This window comes from Dendrobates tinctorius, unplaced genomic scaffold (assembly GCF_039654945.1).
Source record: "Dendrobates tinctorius isolate UK_male_01 unplaced genomic scaffold, ASM3965494v1 ptg000029l, whole genome shotgun sequence".
NCBI lineage: Eukaryota > Metazoa > Chordata > Amphibia > Anura > Dendrobatidae > Dendrobates > Dendrobates tinctorius.
Genome location: NW_027361697.1, coordinates 12,960,082 through 12,979,678, shown reverse-complemented (window position 1 = coordinate 12,979,678; position 19,597 = coordinate 12,960,082). Strand labels below are relative to the sequence as shown.

Here is a 19,597-nt window from a genome sequence, read left to right as displayed (position 1 = left end):
TTTGCCAGTTCCTGCTCCTCTCACCTTCCCCTTACTGTTGGGGTTCCTCAAGGATCGGTTCTAGGCCCCCTCCTCTTCTCCTTGTACACTTCCCCTATTGGTCAAACAATCAGTAGATTTGGTTTCAAGTACCATCTCTATGCTGATGACACCCAGTTATACGTTTCTTCTCCTGACATCACGCCAGCCTTTCTAGAAAACACCGGCGATTGTATAAATGCTGTGTCTAACATCATGTCCTCACTATATCTGAAACTGAACCTGTCAAAGACTGAACTCCTTGTGTTTCCTCCCTCTACTAATGTACCTATACCCAACTTTGCCATTTCTGTGTGTGGTTCCACTATTACTCCCCAGCAACACACCCGCTGTCTTGGGGTCATACTTACACTGGCTACCCATCCACTCCAGAATCCAGTACAAACTTATTACCCTCACCCACAAAGCTCTCCATGGCTCAGCACCACCCTACATCTCCTCCCTTGTTTCAGTATACCACCCTACCCGCGCCCTCCGTTCTGCTGATAACCTGAGGTTAGCATCCTCAACAATCAGAACCTCCCACTCCCGTCTCCAAGACTTTACACGTGCTGCGCCAATTCTTTGGCATGCACTTCCCAGGTCAATGCGATTAGTCCCCAATCCCCACAAGTTTAAGCGTGCCCTGAAAACACATTTATTCAGACTGGCCTACTGCCTCAACACATTAACCTAATCTATCCCTGGGTGGCACAGTCAAAAGTTTTACCGTAACCAGGTTCCCCGCATCATGTTCCCACATGCTTTATGCATCCATTAGCCCTCTGTATCTGTACTGTTACACACTTAACATTATGGCTGGTCCAAACAATCAGGGCAATTGTTACCACCCACCTCTCGTGTCTCCCCTTTTTCCTCATAGATTGTAAGCTTGCGAGCAGGGCCCTCTTTCCTCTTGATATTTGTTATAATCTATGTGATTATTGTCATGCTGTAATGTCTCTTGTCTGTACAAATCTCCCCTCTGAAATGTAAAGTGCTGCGGAATATGTCGGCCCTATAGAAAAAACATTTATTTTTATTATTATTATTACTACCATATGGACTATTTGTTTTCAGTTTGTTTTCACTTAACTCATACCACAAGATATGGCCTTCCCAAAACCATGTCTGATGACAAATGCACATATAGCAGGATGCAGCAGGCCTTCCCTAATAAAGTCAAGGGGCAAACTACTGATAAAAACAACCACCCCACACCTATCAGACGATGGAGGGGTTGGTTGCCTAGTAGTAAAAATGCACATAGATAAGGCTTGCATAGGACGCCAGTCACACAGGCAAGTGTGATGCAAAGTGTCTGGCTTGCAACCTATTAATGACGCCCATAGTATTATCAGGCGGACTGCTCCAGCACTATAATATGCAGCAAACAGTGACAGATGCGCAAATAGACAAAGCCAACAGAAAGAGGCCCGGCTGCATCCTGCAAAAACTGATATGATAAGTGCAAAAAATTAATGCATACAATGAGTACATTAAATGAGGTATTGGTTAATATTTTGGCCAAAATAGATTAAGCCTGCAAGCCATGTCAAGGTTCCTCATATTTGCGAGTCCTAACACTAATATCAAAACAGCTAACATAGAAAAAATTAAAAAAACTCATACCACAAGATATGACCTTCCCAAAACCCTGTCTCATGACAAATGCACATATAGCAGGATATAGCAGGCCTTTCACTTTGTGCCAGAAAACGCTCTGTATTGTTTTGCCACCCGGAGCAGTTTATGAAGTTAAATAAACTTGCCTGGACTACTGCATGAAAACCGCCTCCTAAGCCTCACTGAAGAGCAGCTGAGTGAGTACAAACCTCTACAGTATGGAGACAGTTTGCAACGTTTTTGTATAAATGGGGAGTATTTTAGAGAGATTAGGGAATCTGCTGAATTTCAAATTTTGTTAGATTTGCCAGGAATTTCAATTTGTGTCACATTTATTTGATGTGAATCGAATTGTATGTATCCAGATTGCTGTTCTAATAAGTTATTTATTATGCTCGGAAGTCTCTTGACACAAAAGTATAAAAATAGGTAGAAAGGGAAGGGGTTAAAAACAAAATATTATATGCACCTTGTCTGTTTTCTGTTCCCGTTACTGTTCCATAAGGCACCTGATCTTCTCTTCAAACTTGTCGGTGCTTCTAGCGCCAAGTAGGCCTTTGATAAGGGTGGACACATCTGAACATGTGCTTTCCCATGTCACTAAAGTGAAAAAACATGCTGCTTTTATGAATGCAAATATTAATAAAATTTCACTACAGTACCACTGTATGAATCCAAACAACCCTGAGGATAGGGGAAAAAAAAGGGAAGAGCGCCACGCACGATCTAAGTGCAGTAGAAAGTAGGTGTAAATTGCACGCTTATATAATTGCACTCACCTAGTCAAAGGCGAAAATGAAGCATTGATAGGGGATCCGACAGGAATCCAAGGGGAACGGTCTGCAGCTCGGCCGACTGGACACACGGAAAAGGTCCTCAGTAGAGTTGAGCGATACCGTCCGATACTTCAAAGTATCGTATCGGATGGTATCGGCCGATCTTTAAAAAAAGTATCGGTATCGCCGATTCCGATACCGGAAGTCCCATTCAAGTCTATGGGACTTCCGGTATCGGAATAAGAAAAACCCTTTCCTGCCCTTGTACAGCCTCTCTGGGGTCTGTACGGGCCTTTCGGGGGGCTGTGCCGGCCTGCCAGGGGGTCTGTGCAGGCTCCGGTGGTCTGTGCCGGCCTGCCGGTGGTCTGTGCAGGCTCCGGGGGGCTGTGCCGGCCTGCCGGGGGGCTGTGCCGGCCTGCCGGTGGTCTGTGCAGGCTCCGGGGGTCTGTGCAGGCATCGTCCGATGGGACTACAAGTCCCATCGGGCGATGCCTGCTACCATGACAGTGATTGACACATTAGCCAATGATGGGACAGTAGTAGTCCCATCATCCGGCTAATGTGTTAAATGTAAAAAAAAAAAAAAAAATTACATGCTACATACATACTACATGCATACTACATACATGCTACATTCATACTACATACTACATACATGCTACATTCATACTACATAAATACTACATATATACTACATGCATGCTACATACATACTGCATGCTACATACATACTGCATGCTACATACATACCACATATATACTACATACATACTACATGCATGCTACATGCATGCTACATGCTACATACATAACACATATATACTACATGCATGCTACATACATACTGCATGCTACATACATACCACATATATACTACATACATACTACATGCTACATACATACTACATATATACTACATACATACTACATGCATGCTACATGCATACCACATATATACTACATACATACTACATGCATGCTACATGCATGCTACATGCTACATACATAACACATATATACTACATGCATGCTACATACATACTGCATGCTACATACATACCACATATATACTACATACATACTACATGCTACATACATACTACATATATACTACATACATACTACATACATACTACATGCATGCTACATGCATACCACATATATACTACATGCATGCTACATACATACTACATGCATGCTACATACATACTACATGCTACATACATACTACATATATACTACATGCATGCTACATACATACTACATATATACTACATGCATGCTACATACATACTACATGCTACATACATACTACATATATACTACATGCATGCTACATACTACATACATACTACATATATACTACATGCATGCTACATACATACTACATGCATGCTACATACATACTACATGCTACATACATACCACATATATACTACATACATACAATACATTCATACAATACATACATAGACATACAGTACATATAACATAGAGTAACATACTTACCAATACTTGTCACATTGTTCCCCGAAGCCATTGTCTTTTCCGGGATAAATATTAACATAACAAACCACAAAAATACTCACCCACGATCCGAAGCAGTCCACGAGTGTGTCCCACGACGATCTTGGGTAGAGAACTGCAGCATCAGATGATGCTGCCGTTCTCTACGGGCTGCAGGAATCCAATGACGGAAGGTAGGTATCCTTCCGCACTGTATTCCTCCGCCACTTAAAAAAAAAAAAAGTCCCTAGTCTCACTTTATGCCATTGCTGTGTGGGAAATTCCCACACAGCAATGGCATAAAGTGAGACTAGGGACTTTTTTTTTTTAAGTGGCGGAGGAATACAGTGCGGAAGGATACCTACCTTCCGTCATTGGATTCCTGCAGCCCGTAGAGAACGGCAGCATCATCTGATGCTGCAGTTCTCTACCCAAGATCGTCGTGGGACACACTCGTGGACTGCTTCGGATTGTGGGTGAGTATTTTTGTGGTTTGTTATGTTAATATTTATCCCGGAAAAGACAATGGCTTCGGGGAACAATGTGACAAGTATTGGTAAGTATGTTACTCTATGTTATATGTACTGTATGTCTATGTATGTATTGTATGAATGTATTGTATGTATGTAGTATATATGTGGTATGTATGTAGCATGTAGTATGTATGTAGCATGTATGTAGCATGCATGTAGTATATATGTAGTATGTATGTAGCATGTAGTATGTAGCATGCATGTAGTATATATGTAGTATGTATGTAGCATGTAGTATGTATGTAGCATGCATGTAGTATATATGTAGTATGTATGTAGCATGTAGTATGTATGTAGCATGCATGTAGTATATATGTAGTATGTATGTAGCATGTAGTATGTATGTAGCATGCATGTAGTATGTATGTAGCATGCAGTATATATGTGGTATGTATGTAGCATGCATGTAGTATGTATGTAGTATGTATGTAGTATATATGTAGTATGTATGTAGCATGCATGTAGCATGCAGTATGTATGTAGCATGCATGTAGTATATATGTAGTATGTATGTAGCATGTAGTATGTAGCATGCATGTAGTATATATGTAGTATGTAGCATGTAGTATGTATGTAGCATGCATGTATTATATATGTGTTATGTATGTAGCATGCATGTAGCATGCATGTAGTATGTATGTAGTATATATGTAGTATGTATGTAGCATGTAGTATGTATGTAGCATGTATGTAGTATAAATGTAGTATGTATGTAGCATGCATGTAGTATGTATGTAGTATGTATGTAGCATGCAGTATGTATGTAGCATGTATGTAGTATGTATGTAGTATATATGTAGTATGTATGTAGCATGCATGTAGTATGTATGTAGTATGTATGTAGCATGCAGTATGTATGTAGCATGTATGTAGTATGTATGTAGTATATATGTAGTATGTATGTTGCATGTAGTATATATGTAGTATGCATGTTGCATGTATGTAGTATGTAGTATGAATGTAGTATGTATGTAGTATGCATGTTGTATGTATGTAGCATGTAATTTTTTTTTTTTTTTTTTTACATTCAACACATTAGCCGGATGATGGGACTACTACTGTCCCATCATTGGCTAATGTGTCAATCACTGTCATGGTAGCAGGCATCGCCCGATGGGACTTGTAGTCCCATCGGACGATGCTTGCACAGACCCCCGGACATCAGCACAGCCCCCCGGCAGGCCGGCACAGCCCCCCGGCAGGCCGGTACAGACCCCCACAGGGTGCACAGCCCCCCGGCAGGCCGGCACAGCCCCCCGGCAGGCCGGTACAGACCCCGGGCAGTCCACACAGCCCCCCGGCAGGCCGGCACAGCCCCCCGGCAGGCCGGCACAGCCCCCCGGCAGGCCCGAAATGACGGCGCATCATGATGCGCACACACCGCGCATTATGATGACGTCAGGCCGTCAATCAACTGAACTTCCGATTCCGATGCCGAATTCCGATATTGAAAAAATATCGGAAGTCGGTATCGGAATTCCGATACAGCAAGTATCGGCCGATACCCGATACTTGCGGTATCGGAATGCTCAACACTAGTCCTCAGACATCTGTGGTAAATCAATAAATAGCTAGGAGAATCCCAGTATGTAGCCGACACTTCCGTATAGAGATTCTCATAGACTGTCATGGAATTTTTTTATTACCACAATAAAGAAGATATTTATATATAACATCTATGAGAATCTCTATACGATACGGAAGCGCCGGCTACATAGTGGGATTTTCCTAACTACAGTACCACTGTGATCTTAGGTGCCATGACTTAATTGTGACTCTGACTTGTAAATTCTTCTACATTTCACATTTTGTACTTTTACAGTATAGATCACTTGATTTTTTTTCCTTACCAAACAGTTTACTGTGAGCAAGTAATGTTCTTCTAATTGTATCTGACTCTAACACCCTCATTTATAATTTTAGACCTGTTTGATCTCCTTGTATTTTCTTAATGCGACAAAAAGCCTTATTAGTTTCTCCCTGAATCAATGGAATGGATTTAGCATTTACTCTTCTCTAGGAAGCGCCATAAATGACATCAAATGAAAGGTAGAAATAGTTAGCGGAGCTGTTTTGTATTTACATATTGAAACAAACAGTGTCTTGTAATATTGATTTTCTCTTATGAGCAGAATCTTCCGAGTACAGATGAAAGCTACTCCGAGTGCCTCAGACATCAGGACAATGCTTTCTCCCTCTGCATAATCAAACAAGGTTAGTGAAACCATATACTTGTTCCTGTAGTCATCAGCGTTATTAAGTAACCTAGATTCTGCATGTTGATTTGCAGTTACATCGATGCCTTTGAAGAACTCCTGGTAATCTTGGGAAATAATTTACAAACCAAATCGCTCCTTTTCTAGCAATGGATTTTGCTTTGTTATTTAGATCTTTTTGTTTTGTTCTTTTTTTTATACCTTGTTTATGCTTTAGGTCCTAAAACAGAAGTTCTCGGTAGTATTTTGCATTGAATGGCTTTATAATAGAACATTACATTTATTTTCCTATTGAATGAAAGCCCTAATTTTTATATCAAACCCCCTTTGACCTTGGTTGACTTCACGTTGTCATCTCTTCCACTAACTAAAAAAGTTAAATGTTAAGTTAAAAGTTAAGTGGAAAAAAATGAGGTTCCAACTTTCACACTATATTTTGCCAATATTTTATCATTTGGGCTGGTATTGCTATTTAATGTTTAAAGTAATCTTCATCTATGGCAATTTTTGATTCCTAAAAGCTTTATCACTTTATGGTATCCCTTGGGGAATTTTGTTCTTCACTGTTAAATGGCTTTTATGATTTTCCACATAAATGTCTGATAGTTAGAGATACCGCCTCTGGGACACTCACCTATTAAGAGAATAAGGGTCCCGTGACCCCATCCCACTCATTCATACTAGCCAATAAAACGCATCCAACTCTCCATTCACTTCTGGTGTGTCCTGAAGGAGTTATAGAATCGCATCCTTTCTTCTCCTACTATGTGAGGTACACTGTATGTCATATGTGCTCAAGGTGAGAATACCCCTTGAAAACTAATAGGAAGTTTTTAATCATTGTATTAAGAATGGTATTGCCTAGAGTCTAGAAGATACAAAATATTACAAGCTACATTTCGTTTGTATGATCCATATATAAGATTTAGACTGGAAGAGAAAAGGAGAACTGGTGATTAACTCACATTTACCCTTATTTTTTTCTCAATGTCCCAATTTTTTTTATCCATTCATTGTTTTCAATTTCATGATCACTTTTAAAGGGAATCTGTGAACATGATCCAAAATATTTCTATGTGCATGTAGCTCTTTCAAAGACAAGTCCAGCCATACCTTTACATGAGAAATCATAGGTTGAACTAATATGTAAATGACTCTGAAGAACTATTGCATATCTGAAGTCTCTGTTACTCCAGCTCTATTCCCCACCTAGCACCGCCTTCTCCTGATTGACTGAGAGCATCTATACTGTGTGACTTCAGTCAAGAAGGAGGAATCTGCACTGGGTGGGTAATAGAGCTGGAGTGACACAGGCTTCGGATCTACCATAGCCATTTAAATTTTAAATGGTGATTTCTCAGTAACACAAAATCGGACTGACAATGTAAATGTTTTGCCGCACTTGTCTTTGAAACAGCTACATGTGCATATACATATGAAACAGCTACATGCACATATAAATGGTTTGGGGTGTGGAATCCTGCTGACAGGTTCCATTTAAACTTCAACATGTCCACAATAAGATCATTATGTCTTTAAAGAATTGTTCTCAACAGCTAAAAGAATGTACCTTTCTCTATAGCTTTATTTTTTCATCTAGGGGTTTCTTTAATTGAATCATTTTTCTTTCTCTATTTTTTGACTACGAAAAGACATAAGTTATATTAGCCATTATCACTTTCCACCACAAAAGTAGAGCAAAAAAGAAACAAATAATAGCTCCATATTAGCGCAATAATTTGCTACTTTTTGCAGATTTGAACTTTTCTCACCACTTTGAAAAAAGCAACACGCTTCAGGTTCAACAAAAAAAGAGGTTGGATATCCCATGGCTCATCAGATTTAATATAATTTATGCCAGAAATTGGTGCCAATTATTGCCCAATAATTTTGGATAGTAAAGCATCGTCGTATTAAGAGATTTACACTTTTTGATAAAGAAGTTGCATCTTACCCCACTGTTTTCTGTACATTATTTTACACTATGTAAATTCTCATATTTTTTATTTCATTTACTTGACTAAAGATAGAGAGAAAGAGCGAGATACTGCCAATACATGCAAAGCTGGTCAGATAGCTACACATGCGGAGAGGATAAGGTGGAGAAAAATGGGGAGCAGTTATGATTAAAATGATAAATTGGTTGTAAACCGAGAGGTGTGTTTTGTGCAGACCTGACAACAAGAGAGCTCGTTACAATGCTTAGTGTTATTGGAGGAGGTGTATGCCATAAACGACTGTGTGATAGCAAAAAGGTGGAATTCCTTACGTTTTTTGGCATTTAGGTGGGGATAAAAAGTAATTCCAAAACTATGACGTGAGTCTCTCCTCTAGGTGGATGCATCACTCTGTTTTTTTTACCACTATAGCTTTGATGGAGCTGCTGTGTTCCAGCAGCACCAAAATACTTCGGGCAGTTTCTGGCATTGGTAACAGCCGACCGGCAAGAATGGCGGGTGTTGTGAGTTCATTTTCTGGTCTACCAGTTGTGAGTTCTCCTTCCAGGCTCCCTCTGGTGGTAACAGGAGGTAGTGAGGCTGATTTAATCAGTACAGATCTGCCACCTGATAATGAGAATGACGATTGGACCTCAGGAATCTCAGATTGGATCTAAGACAGCCGACGCCCTACTCTGGTGCTGGTGATTCCTTTTGCTTGTCAGGTCTTGGTTCTCAGCTCTGTTCCAGTCAGCTCAAGCTAAGTTTCTCTGCTAATGTTCACACTTGATTTTGTTGTTCTATTCATTTTTTTGTGTGGTCAGCCAGCCCCGGCTGGGGCTGTGCTGAATTTCCACTCTTATTTATCTGTATTTGCCAATTTGCTTTTTGTCCCTTATTAGATTGGCCTCTTTTTGCTCTGTCTCTGAATATTTCAGAGTGCTGATATAGTGGGAGAAGTCTAGTGACTTCAGGGTTAATTTTGTTATCAGAAGTGTTGGACATTATTTTGTAGGGTTTTGGGCAGATTGCAGACAGTGTCTTTCCTTTCCTCTCCTTTCTAATTAGTTTGGGCCCCATCATTTGCTCAGCCTATTTTCCTGCCTGTGTTTGTGTTTTCATCTTGTTTCACCGTCAATACATGTGTGGGGGCTGTCTATTCCTTTGGGGTCTGCTCTGGGGCAGTTAGTTTTCCCCTTTTCTTGCTTAAGGCTTATTTAGTCCTCCGGCCATGACGAGGCGTCTAGGTTCATCGTAGGTACGCTCCATGGCTGCTGCTAGTTGTGTGGTTAGGATCAGGGATCTGCAATCTGCATAGTTACCAACCTCTCTGTTTTTTCTGGGTTTAGCACGTTTAGGTTTTTTCCTCCTCGGTGACCCATTCATAACAGGCAGGTGTCACACCTTCACTGATCAGAAACTGATGGACCATCAGTAAGTGATGCTAACTTCTGGATTAGCACTATGAAAGGCTGTTCTGGCTGGTTACACTCTACTATCTGCTATGATAGATGTAAAGTATTTTGGCGAAGCCCATGCAGTGTTATTCAATGCATGTAGCCTGGGAGGAGCATTGTTCTATGCACCCATTGCCCCCCCATGACTTGATTTCAGTACGCCAATGGGTTTTTATAGCACCCAAAATTCTGCTGAAGACCCCCGAACCTTCCATTACAGTGCTTCATTGAAGTCTTTGCTATAGCTGGGCTTCCATAAGATAAAGTGATTTTTATTGTATTCAGAATGTGGTATAAGCGATTGAAAGATCGCAGGTTCAAGTGAAAAATAAAACAAATATTTTTAAAAATAAAAAAATATGAAATGTTGAATCATCCCCCTTTTCCTTAATTAATAATTAAGATCTAAACAAATAAAAAATAGATATGTGGTATCGCTGTGTACATCAAAGTCTGATATATCAAAATATAAACATAATTCACCTAATCAGTAAAGACTGTAGAGAAAAAAATTTGAACTGCTAGAATTGTATTTTTTTTGCATGCTGCAACATTGCAGATGCAAGGGGAAATGATCAAAACATTGTCTACTTCAAATGGTGTCAATAAAAACATCAGCTTGCCTCACGAAAAACAAGCCCTCACACAGCTCCATCGACAGAAAAATGAAAACATTACGAGCCTCAGAAAATGGCAACATAAGCTAAATATTTTTTTTTCAAATTTCTGAATGTGTTTTCGCCATTTAAATTAAAAAAATAAAATACTGTGTTTAGCATTGCTGTAATTGTACTGACCTGGAGAATCATATTGGCAGGTAATTTTTACTGAAAAATGAATACAGAAAAAAATCAAAAGCCAAAAAAATTTCAAATTTGCAAAGTTTTTTTTTTGTTGCAATTTCCCCTCAATTGGATTTTTTCTTCATTTTCCAATACATCACATGGTAAATTGGAGCATGCCATTAAAAACTACATTGCGTCCTGCAATAAACAAGCCCTCGTACGGCAATAAAAAAAAAGGCTCTTGGAAGAACTTAGGAAAAAATATAAAATGGAAAATCAACATGTTGGGAATAGGTTAAAGGCCTTTTGCCTCATCCTAATTTCTTAATGTCATTATCCATTGCCTACATTAAGGGGAATCTGTCACCAGGTTAGGCCAATAATAGATGAGGCCACCGGCTTTCAGGGCTGATTTACAGCATTTTATAATGCTGTATATCTGCCCCCAAACCGACCTTGAAGAACTGAAAAATAACTTTTATTATACTCACCTGCGAGGCAGTCCGATCCGAGGGGTGTCGCTCTTCTTGGTCTGGCACCTCCCATCTTCTTGTGCTGCCATTCTCCTGCTTGCTTTGTGTGGATGACATGCCCCTGCATCATCCACACAGGCTCCCTGGCATCACGCTCCTGCGCAAGTGTACTTAGCTGTCTTGTTGAGGGCAGACCATAGTACTACAGTGTGCAGGTGCTGGGAAAGGTCAGAGAGGCCCAGCGCCTGCGCACTGCAGTACTTTGCTCTGCGCTCAACAAGGCAGATAAATACGCATGCGCAGGAGCATGGTGCCTAGCAGATTGTGTAGATGATGCAGGGACGTGTCATCCACACAAATCAAGAAGAAGGACAGCATCGTAAGAAGATGTGAGGTGCCGGACCAAGAGCGACACCCCTCAGATTGGACCATCCCACAGGTGAGTATAATAAAAGTTATTTTTTTCTCTTACAGGTTGGGTTGGTGCAGATATACATCATTATAGGATGCTGTATATACGTCCTGACGGGCGGTGGCCGTAACTCGTATCGGCCAAACCTGGTGACAGGTTCCCTTTAAGGCTACTTTTACATTTACCAGGTTTTTTGAGGCCTGTTATTGTGGCCCATTTTTGCGGGCCGTATCGCCACAAAAAAGGAGGTCTGCCGCAATAACAGACGGCAAAAACCTTGCAGTTCGCCATTTTTCATGTTTCCAATACTATGGAAATAGTATTGAGAAAAAAACGGAGTTCCGCAAAACCGGAAGTCATGGTGCACCGCAAAAACAAACATCCATTTGTTTTTGCAGCCCCATTGATTTTCAATGGGGGCCAAGTCCGAAACGCTGTGAAAAAGATTGAGCAGGCTCGATCTTTTTTCACGGCCGCAAATACGGCCCTGAAGGCCGTACAGTCCTCGGCGCACCGTGGAATTTTTGCGGGTCAATTTTGTGGCCCCATAGAAATCTATTGGGGCCGCAAAAACGGCCCGCAAAAAAACGATAAGTGTAAAAGAAGCCTAAGCATAATGCACGACCACCTCTAACCTCACCTATTGTATCCTCACCCATCCCTTGTGGACTGTGATCCCTCAAGGGCAGGGTACTCTCTCCTCCTGGACCAGTCGGTGACTTGTTTTCTTTAAGATTATTGAACTTAGTCTTATTATGTATACCCCTCGTCACATGTAAAGCGCCATGGAATAAATGGTGCTATAATAGATAATAATATTAATAAAAATGCCCTCACCAGTGACACCAGAGTTGTCTTCTTGACCATGAGCATCAAATGACGACCTAACACTTTCTACATCTGTGCAGCTAATCTTTTATTACAAATACTTTGTACATTAACAGTCTTTCCTATTCCCATTCACTACTATTGTCTTGCCTGCATTTACCATAGCTCCAAGCACTTGCACAATATATTAAATGCAGAAAAACAATATGTTCCAAGAAATTCCATCACTAATGTAATACCCATAAAAAGCATCGCTCATGTCAGCGGCTCTGCTGTTAATCAAGTTCCCGTAACATACTCATTTCTAAGTGTAATCTTTAACTTGCATTCTCTGTTACTAACAGTGTAAAGCCATCTAACAATGTGGTAAGGCTCAGTAATGTTCCATTAAATGTTACAGTTCAGAAGAGATAAAAATCTATTTCCCAGACAGAAGAAAAACACAACAAATTCATGATTTGGAACCAAGCCCATTTTAAGGTTTAGAGCTTATACACAGCTCATTGCATTGATTATTCTGCACTCACATAAGACAAGTATTTGAATGACGGGATCAGCCAGGAAATTGAACAGTATTTTGCTTCTGTGCACAGAATGAACCAAGCTGGGTCAAAATGAATGTAGCATATAATAGTCTGGCGCATTATGCAAAAGCGAATATGAGACGTTCTTTCCTTGCCTTCCATGGCTTCTTTTCTCATGAACGTGATAGTACAATTACAAAAACGTATTTTCTTTCCAAATTTGTTTCCTTTATCTTCTCTATATAGAAGCCTGTAAAACTTTTATAACAATTGTAGTAAAATATGGAAAACGTGGAGCATTTCAGCCATGAAACAAATCATTGTTGTTTTATAAGCATGCATGATGCTCTTTCGGCTAGTTTTACTGACACCAGGGCGATTGAATAACCTATAATTGCAATCTTTATGATAATGATTTTCATTAGTGTCCTTGAATCAAACAGAAACAGGTTCTGTTATTTTGCAATGTTTTCCACTTTAACATTATATGAAATGATTTATCAGAAGAAGCACAAAAATAAAAATTGGGAAAATTTGGGCATGCTTTTTTAATTGCCTGGACACCCCTTTTTTAACCATGCTTAAAGCTACATATTTTTATTCATACGGCCATGTGGATCCTTCTCTACCATTTTTGTTGAAATTATTTATTAGTACACTACATGGAGGCCCGATGCGATGCGGTAATGTCACGATGGGGGCAGGCTTTGCAGCTTTGAGAATCTCTCCCCCCAATGTGCTCAACCACCTATTGTTATGCGAGGCTTAGGTCGAAGGAGGCTGACAAAACCCGGGCCCCTGCGGAGTCCCTCAAACTAGGGAAAACCCTGTCTGACCCTCAACCCAGGGTTTTTGCTAAAGGTGCAAATGCCTGAGCCTCCAGCCTCTCCTTATCTCCTGCTCAGCCCTAAGCTGAACCCTCCACCCTCCACCCAGTGAGTTGTCAAACCACCAAAACCCACACAGTAATGACAGACAGGGAGAACTCAAACCACACCGTGCCGCAACCACACAGGACAATACTATAATGTGAACAGGGCAAAACAAAGCACAAATATAGGAAGGCGAAAAGGTAACAACGGATCATACGACACCAGCTATGAATTTCTCTCTCCAACACCTCCACTCCAGACCGGAACCACTTGGCACAAAACACAAGCTATAATCGGCGACGCCCACAGGCCAGCACGACTATTTAAAGACCGTGGGCGTGACCAAACATCCCACCTGATTTCCAGCTAGATTAACCCCAGATAACCTTAGTAAAATCAAGCCAGCGCCACTGAGGCTATAGTGGACGGAGATGGAACTACCGCTGCCTGCCGGACGCTGTGGTGTGAACAGCGTCCGACATGACAGTACCCCGTCTTCTACGAGGGACCCCAGGGCCCTCAAGACTCATAGGACCTGGCTTGTCCGGATGACGGCGGTGAAAGGAACTGTCATATGGTATACAGTCTATCTAGAGTCTAACGCATGGGTATAATAAGACACATGAGGCATAAGCTTCTTAAGCATTTCTTGTATTACTTCATACAAGTAGTGCAGTAGCAGGATAGTTGCAGAGTTAGGCAAACAACCAACGATATTCAGAGTCTATTACTTTCCTGTCAGAAGTAGCTGGCAAGCAGAAGGGTTCTGTGTCCACAAATGGTTCCAAGCAGAGGAGATCCAGGCTTCACAGACCAAGTCACAAACTGGGAATAGAGCTGATTCAGGAGCACAGGTGAATCAGCTGGAGCTGATTAAAAGGACAATTGGCAGGAAACAGGGCAGGGACATCATAGCTGAGTACTCCATGTTATTTGAGGGCAAAGTCACTGCACATGCCAGGAAACAAGATGGCCAACGACAAGCTGAGGACTCCATATTGGTTGAGGGCAAAAGTCAATGCACAGTCCAGGAAACAAGATGGCCGACACACTAAATGCGAAGATAACGGATCTAGCATAAAAGTCCGAAAACATTACATTACTCCCCCCTTAAGGACAGCCTCCGGATGGCCCCAGTCCAGGCTTTCCCGGGTACCTCTGATGGAACTGGCGGAGTAAACGAGGCGCATGGAGATTGGAGGCTGGTTCCCACAAGTTGTCCTCAGAAGAATAGCCTTGCCACTGTACCAGGTATTGCACCCCGTTTCTACGCAACCTGGAGTCCAGGATCCTTTCCACGACAAACTCCTCCTGGCCATCGATGAGGACCGGAGCAGGAGGGGAAGAACGACCAGGGAAAGAATTGGGAGTTGCAGCCTTCAGTAGAGAAACATGAAACACAGGGTGAATCCTCATAGATCTCGGCAGTTGAAGGCGACAGGCAACGTTACTGACAAGCTTAGTAATCTTATAAGGCCCGATGTACTTATGACCCAATTTGGATGATGGTACTCTCATCTTAAGGTTCTTAGTTGACAGCCAAACCAAATCTCCTACCTTGAAGGTTGGTGCAGGTTTACGAAACCTATCTGCCGATTTTTTATACCTGTCCTGAGCGGATTCCAGATTCCTCTTAAGTAGATCAAGGTTCTGTTGTAGAGATGTGATTCTGTCGGCTACAGCTGGGAGAGGTGTGTCTATGGGAAATCGAGGAAGGATGTTAGGATGATAACCCAAATTGGCATAAAAGGGTGACAGCTTAGTGGAAGCGCTCTGCGAATTGTTGTAAGAGAATTCAGCCAGTGGGAGCAAATCCACCCAGTCATCTTGTAGGTGGCAGATAAAACAGCGGAGATACTGTTCTAGGGTCTGGTTAGTCCGCTCAGTCTGTCCATTTGTCTGCGGATGAAAGGCAGAAGATAGATTAACTTTGATGTTTAACGCAGCACAGAAGTGCTGCCAAAACTTTGAAGTGAATTGCACCCCTCGATCAGATACAACCTCATCCGGTACGCCATGCAGACGAAACACATTTTGGATGATCAAGTCCGATGTGTGTTTCGCAGTGGGTAAACCCACACACGGAATAAAATGGGCTGCCTTTGTTAACCGATCCACCACCACTAGAACTGTGTTCTTCCTTTGAGAGGTTGGCAGCTCCACAATGAAGTCCATTGATATGGATCCCCATGGACGGGTGGGAATGGGTAGGGGTTGTAAAAGACCTGTAGGCGACGAACGTGGAGTCTTGCATCTAGCACAGACTTCACAAGAAGTGACATAATCCAGAACGTCTCTTCTGTACGTGGGCCACCAAAAGAAGCGAGACAGGAATTCTTGAGTCTTCAGAACTCCTCTATGCCCCGCTATTTTAGAATCGTGGACGAGTTGCAGTACTTTCCCTCTGGCCGCTTCAGGAATATACAGGCGTTGCCCCTGAATCCACACACCATTCTTATATACAAGACTTACTTCACAAGATGGTTGTGCCAACCAAGGATCCGTATGGTATGCTTCCTTGATATCGTTAAGCAAGTCTTGATTATGGATCACCCCCAGGAACCTGGAATCAGAGATAACAGTCTTATGAAACGTGAGTGGGATAGTTTCATCTGAGTAGAGTCTAGACAACGCATCGGCCTTTCCATTACGCGATCCTGGTCTATAAGAGATAACAAAATTGAATTGGTTTAAGAAAAGACTCCAACGAGCCTGGCGAGGAGTCAAACACTTAGCCGATCAGATAAACTCGAGATTGCGGTGGTCAGTCAAGACGATTATCTGCTGTGCAGCTCCCTGAAGGTGGTGTCTCCATTCTTTGAAGGCTGCGATGATGGCCAACAATTCTCTATTACCCACGTCATAGTTTCGTTCTGCAGGAGACAACCGCCGAGAAAAGAAAGCACAGGGATGTAAGACTTCTTTCTCGCCTGTCCTCTGGGAGAGGATAGCTCCAATGGCACTGTCTGAGGCATCCACCTCTATTATGAAGGCACGTTCAGGGTTAGGATGCACCAGAATAGGTGCCGTGGTGAATTTCTGTTTCAGGCGGGAAAATGCTTCTTGAGCCTGGGGGGTCCAGGTAAAAGCAGAGTTCTTGCGGGTAAGCCGTGTGATGGGAGACACTACCTCAGAAAAGTTCCTGATAAAACGCCTATAAAAATTAGCAAACCCTATAAAGCGCTGGACCTCCTTTACATTCTTGGGGACCTGCCAGTCTTTAATGGCTTGGATCTTACTCTCATCCATACTAATTCCTCGTGACGTCATTACATACCCCAGAAATTGGATCTCCGTCCGATGGAATTCGCACTTTTCTAGTTTGATATACAGATGGTTTTGTCGAAGGCGTTCTAAGACCATCTTCACATGTCTGTGATGTTCCTCTGTGGAGTTAGAAAAAATCAAGATATCATCCAAATAAATTACAATGAATGTATCCAGGAGATCTCTAAAAATGTCATTCACCAAATGTTGGAAAGTTGCTGGGGCATTACATAAACCGAATGGCATTACCAGGTATTCAAAGTGTCCGTAGCGTGACCTGAAAGCAGTCTTCCATTCATCCCCAGGTCTAATGCGGACCAAGTTATAGGCCCCACGGAGATCCAACTTAGTAAAGAGCTTTGCATGCCGTACTCTCTCCAATAATTCCGGAATCAAAGGTAGTGGGTAACGGTTTCTGATCGTGATCTTATTGAGCTCCTGATAATCTATGCAGGGCCTAAGAGATCCGTCTTTCTTCTTCACAAAGAAGATTGGTGCACCAGCGGGAGATGAAGAATGGCGTATGAAGCCCTTGGCTAGCTGTTCATCTATATAGTCCTTTAGCGCCTTTAGCTCTGGCCCTGCCAAAGGGTAAATCTTGCCAAACGGTATCCCTGCACCTGGTAATAGGTCTATTGGACAGTCATATGGACGGTGAGGGGGTAGTAGGTCTGCGTTCTTTTTGTCGCACACATCAGCATACTCACGGTATATTGCTGGTAGCTCTGAGACTGATGGTGGTCCTTTAGGGATGGAGCAGACTGAAGCTTCTGGACTTATCTGTGTCTTCGGAAAGTGCAGTTCTTTAGTCTCCCAATTAATCGTAGGATTCTGAGCCTGCAGCCAAGGCAGTCCTAGAATAATAGGGAAATGAGGAGAAGAGATGAGCATAAAGGACAGACTCTCTTGATGGTCATTACCCATGAGGACCTTCAGGGGTTCCGTCTCCTGGTCCACTGGTCCCGAGTTTAACAGTGAGCCATCCACGGTCTCCATCTGTACAGGAGTAGCCTTCTTTACTGAATGTACGTTATGTCTCTGGGCAAAGGAGATGTCCATAAAATTGCCGCTTGCCCCTGAATCAATCATAGCGGAGGTAGATACCCAAACGGAGTGAACCCTGAGTTTGAGGGGAATGAAGCAATGAGAATTGTTGTTCTTGCAGCTCAGCTGGGAAACCGCTGAGAGGACCGGAAAAACTGCTGCAGTAACACCTGCATCGGGCTCAGAGATAACGGAGTTCAAGTCCGAGTAATCAATGTCTGTATCTTCTACTCCCTCTGGGGTCTGTAGTGCGGACCTGACAGAACCCCTCTCACAGCACTCGCAGTGTATGATGGCTGCAGTTGTCTTACGAGAACGACTGGGGCAGTTGATGATGAAATGTCCTGACTTACCGCAATAGAAACACAGATTTTCCTTTAGTCGCTGTTCCTTATGTGCATCACTGACCCGTCTCTGTAAAGAGTCCACCTGCATAGGCTCGGGTTTTGGTTCTCGTATAATCCTGCTCAAGGACTCCTTGGCTGGAGAGGGAGAGAATAAATGATTAGAGTGCCTTAGCTCCGACCACCTCTCCTGTCTGCGTTCAGTAAGCCGAGCATCGATCCGAATACAGTAGTTGATAAAATCTCCTAATGCTGTAGGTGGGTCGACACGAGCAAGTTCGTCCTTAATTACAGAGGATAATCCTCTCCGAAAAACCGATCTTTTAGCGGAGCTATCCCAAGTGGTGTCGAGGGCCCATCTCCGGAAATCCAGAGCATATTCTGCTACTGAGCGCTTACCTTGGCTTAAAGTCAACATAGCTGATTCCGCTGTAGCACCGCGGTTCGGATCATCGAATGCCTTCCCCATAGCTGAAATGAAAGCATCAAGGTTATTTAGACAGTCGTCGTCAGTCTCAATTAGAGGGTTTGCCCATGCGAGAGCTTTGTTGGAGAGCAGCATAATTATTGTTAATACTTTAGATCGCTCAGTAAGGAACTGAGGCGCATGAGCCGCAAAGAACAGTTTGCATTGATTAATGAATCCTCTGAATCTTTCCCGTTCACCGCCAAAGCGGAATGGTGGTAGCTTGGGGATTCCCATTGCCGGGGTGGAAGTTTGGGTTTGGACTTGTCGCTCCAGAACCTCAATCCGGGTTCGTAAGTCCTGAGTGGTTTGTCCGAACACCTGTAGATTATGATCACTCCGATCCCGCAGACTTGCAAAGCTATCCTTTACTGCCTGTAGATCGGCAAGGATTGAATTGGTTACTTCGCACAGATGTTTAATAGAGTCCTCCATATTCCCCGAAGATGTATGGCAGAGAGGCTGGAAAGAAAGAAAAGGAGCACAATAGTGTTTACCTGTGGTAACACTCCT

General features: G+C 42.4%; 1 long non-coding RNA gene across 1 annotated transcript in view; it reads left to right on the top strand.

Moving 5' to 3' along the window:
* Positions 1-19,597, top strand: part of LOC141085705 (uncharacterized) — a 124,372-nt gene that overhangs the window by 27,842 nt on the left and 76,933 nt on the right. Inside the window, exon 2 of the long non-coding RNA XR_012231380.1 lies at positions 6,592-6,673. This is a non-coding gene — a long non-coding RNA (uncharacterized lncRNA). The remainder of the gene's footprint in view (positions 1-6,591; positions 6,674-19,597) is intronic.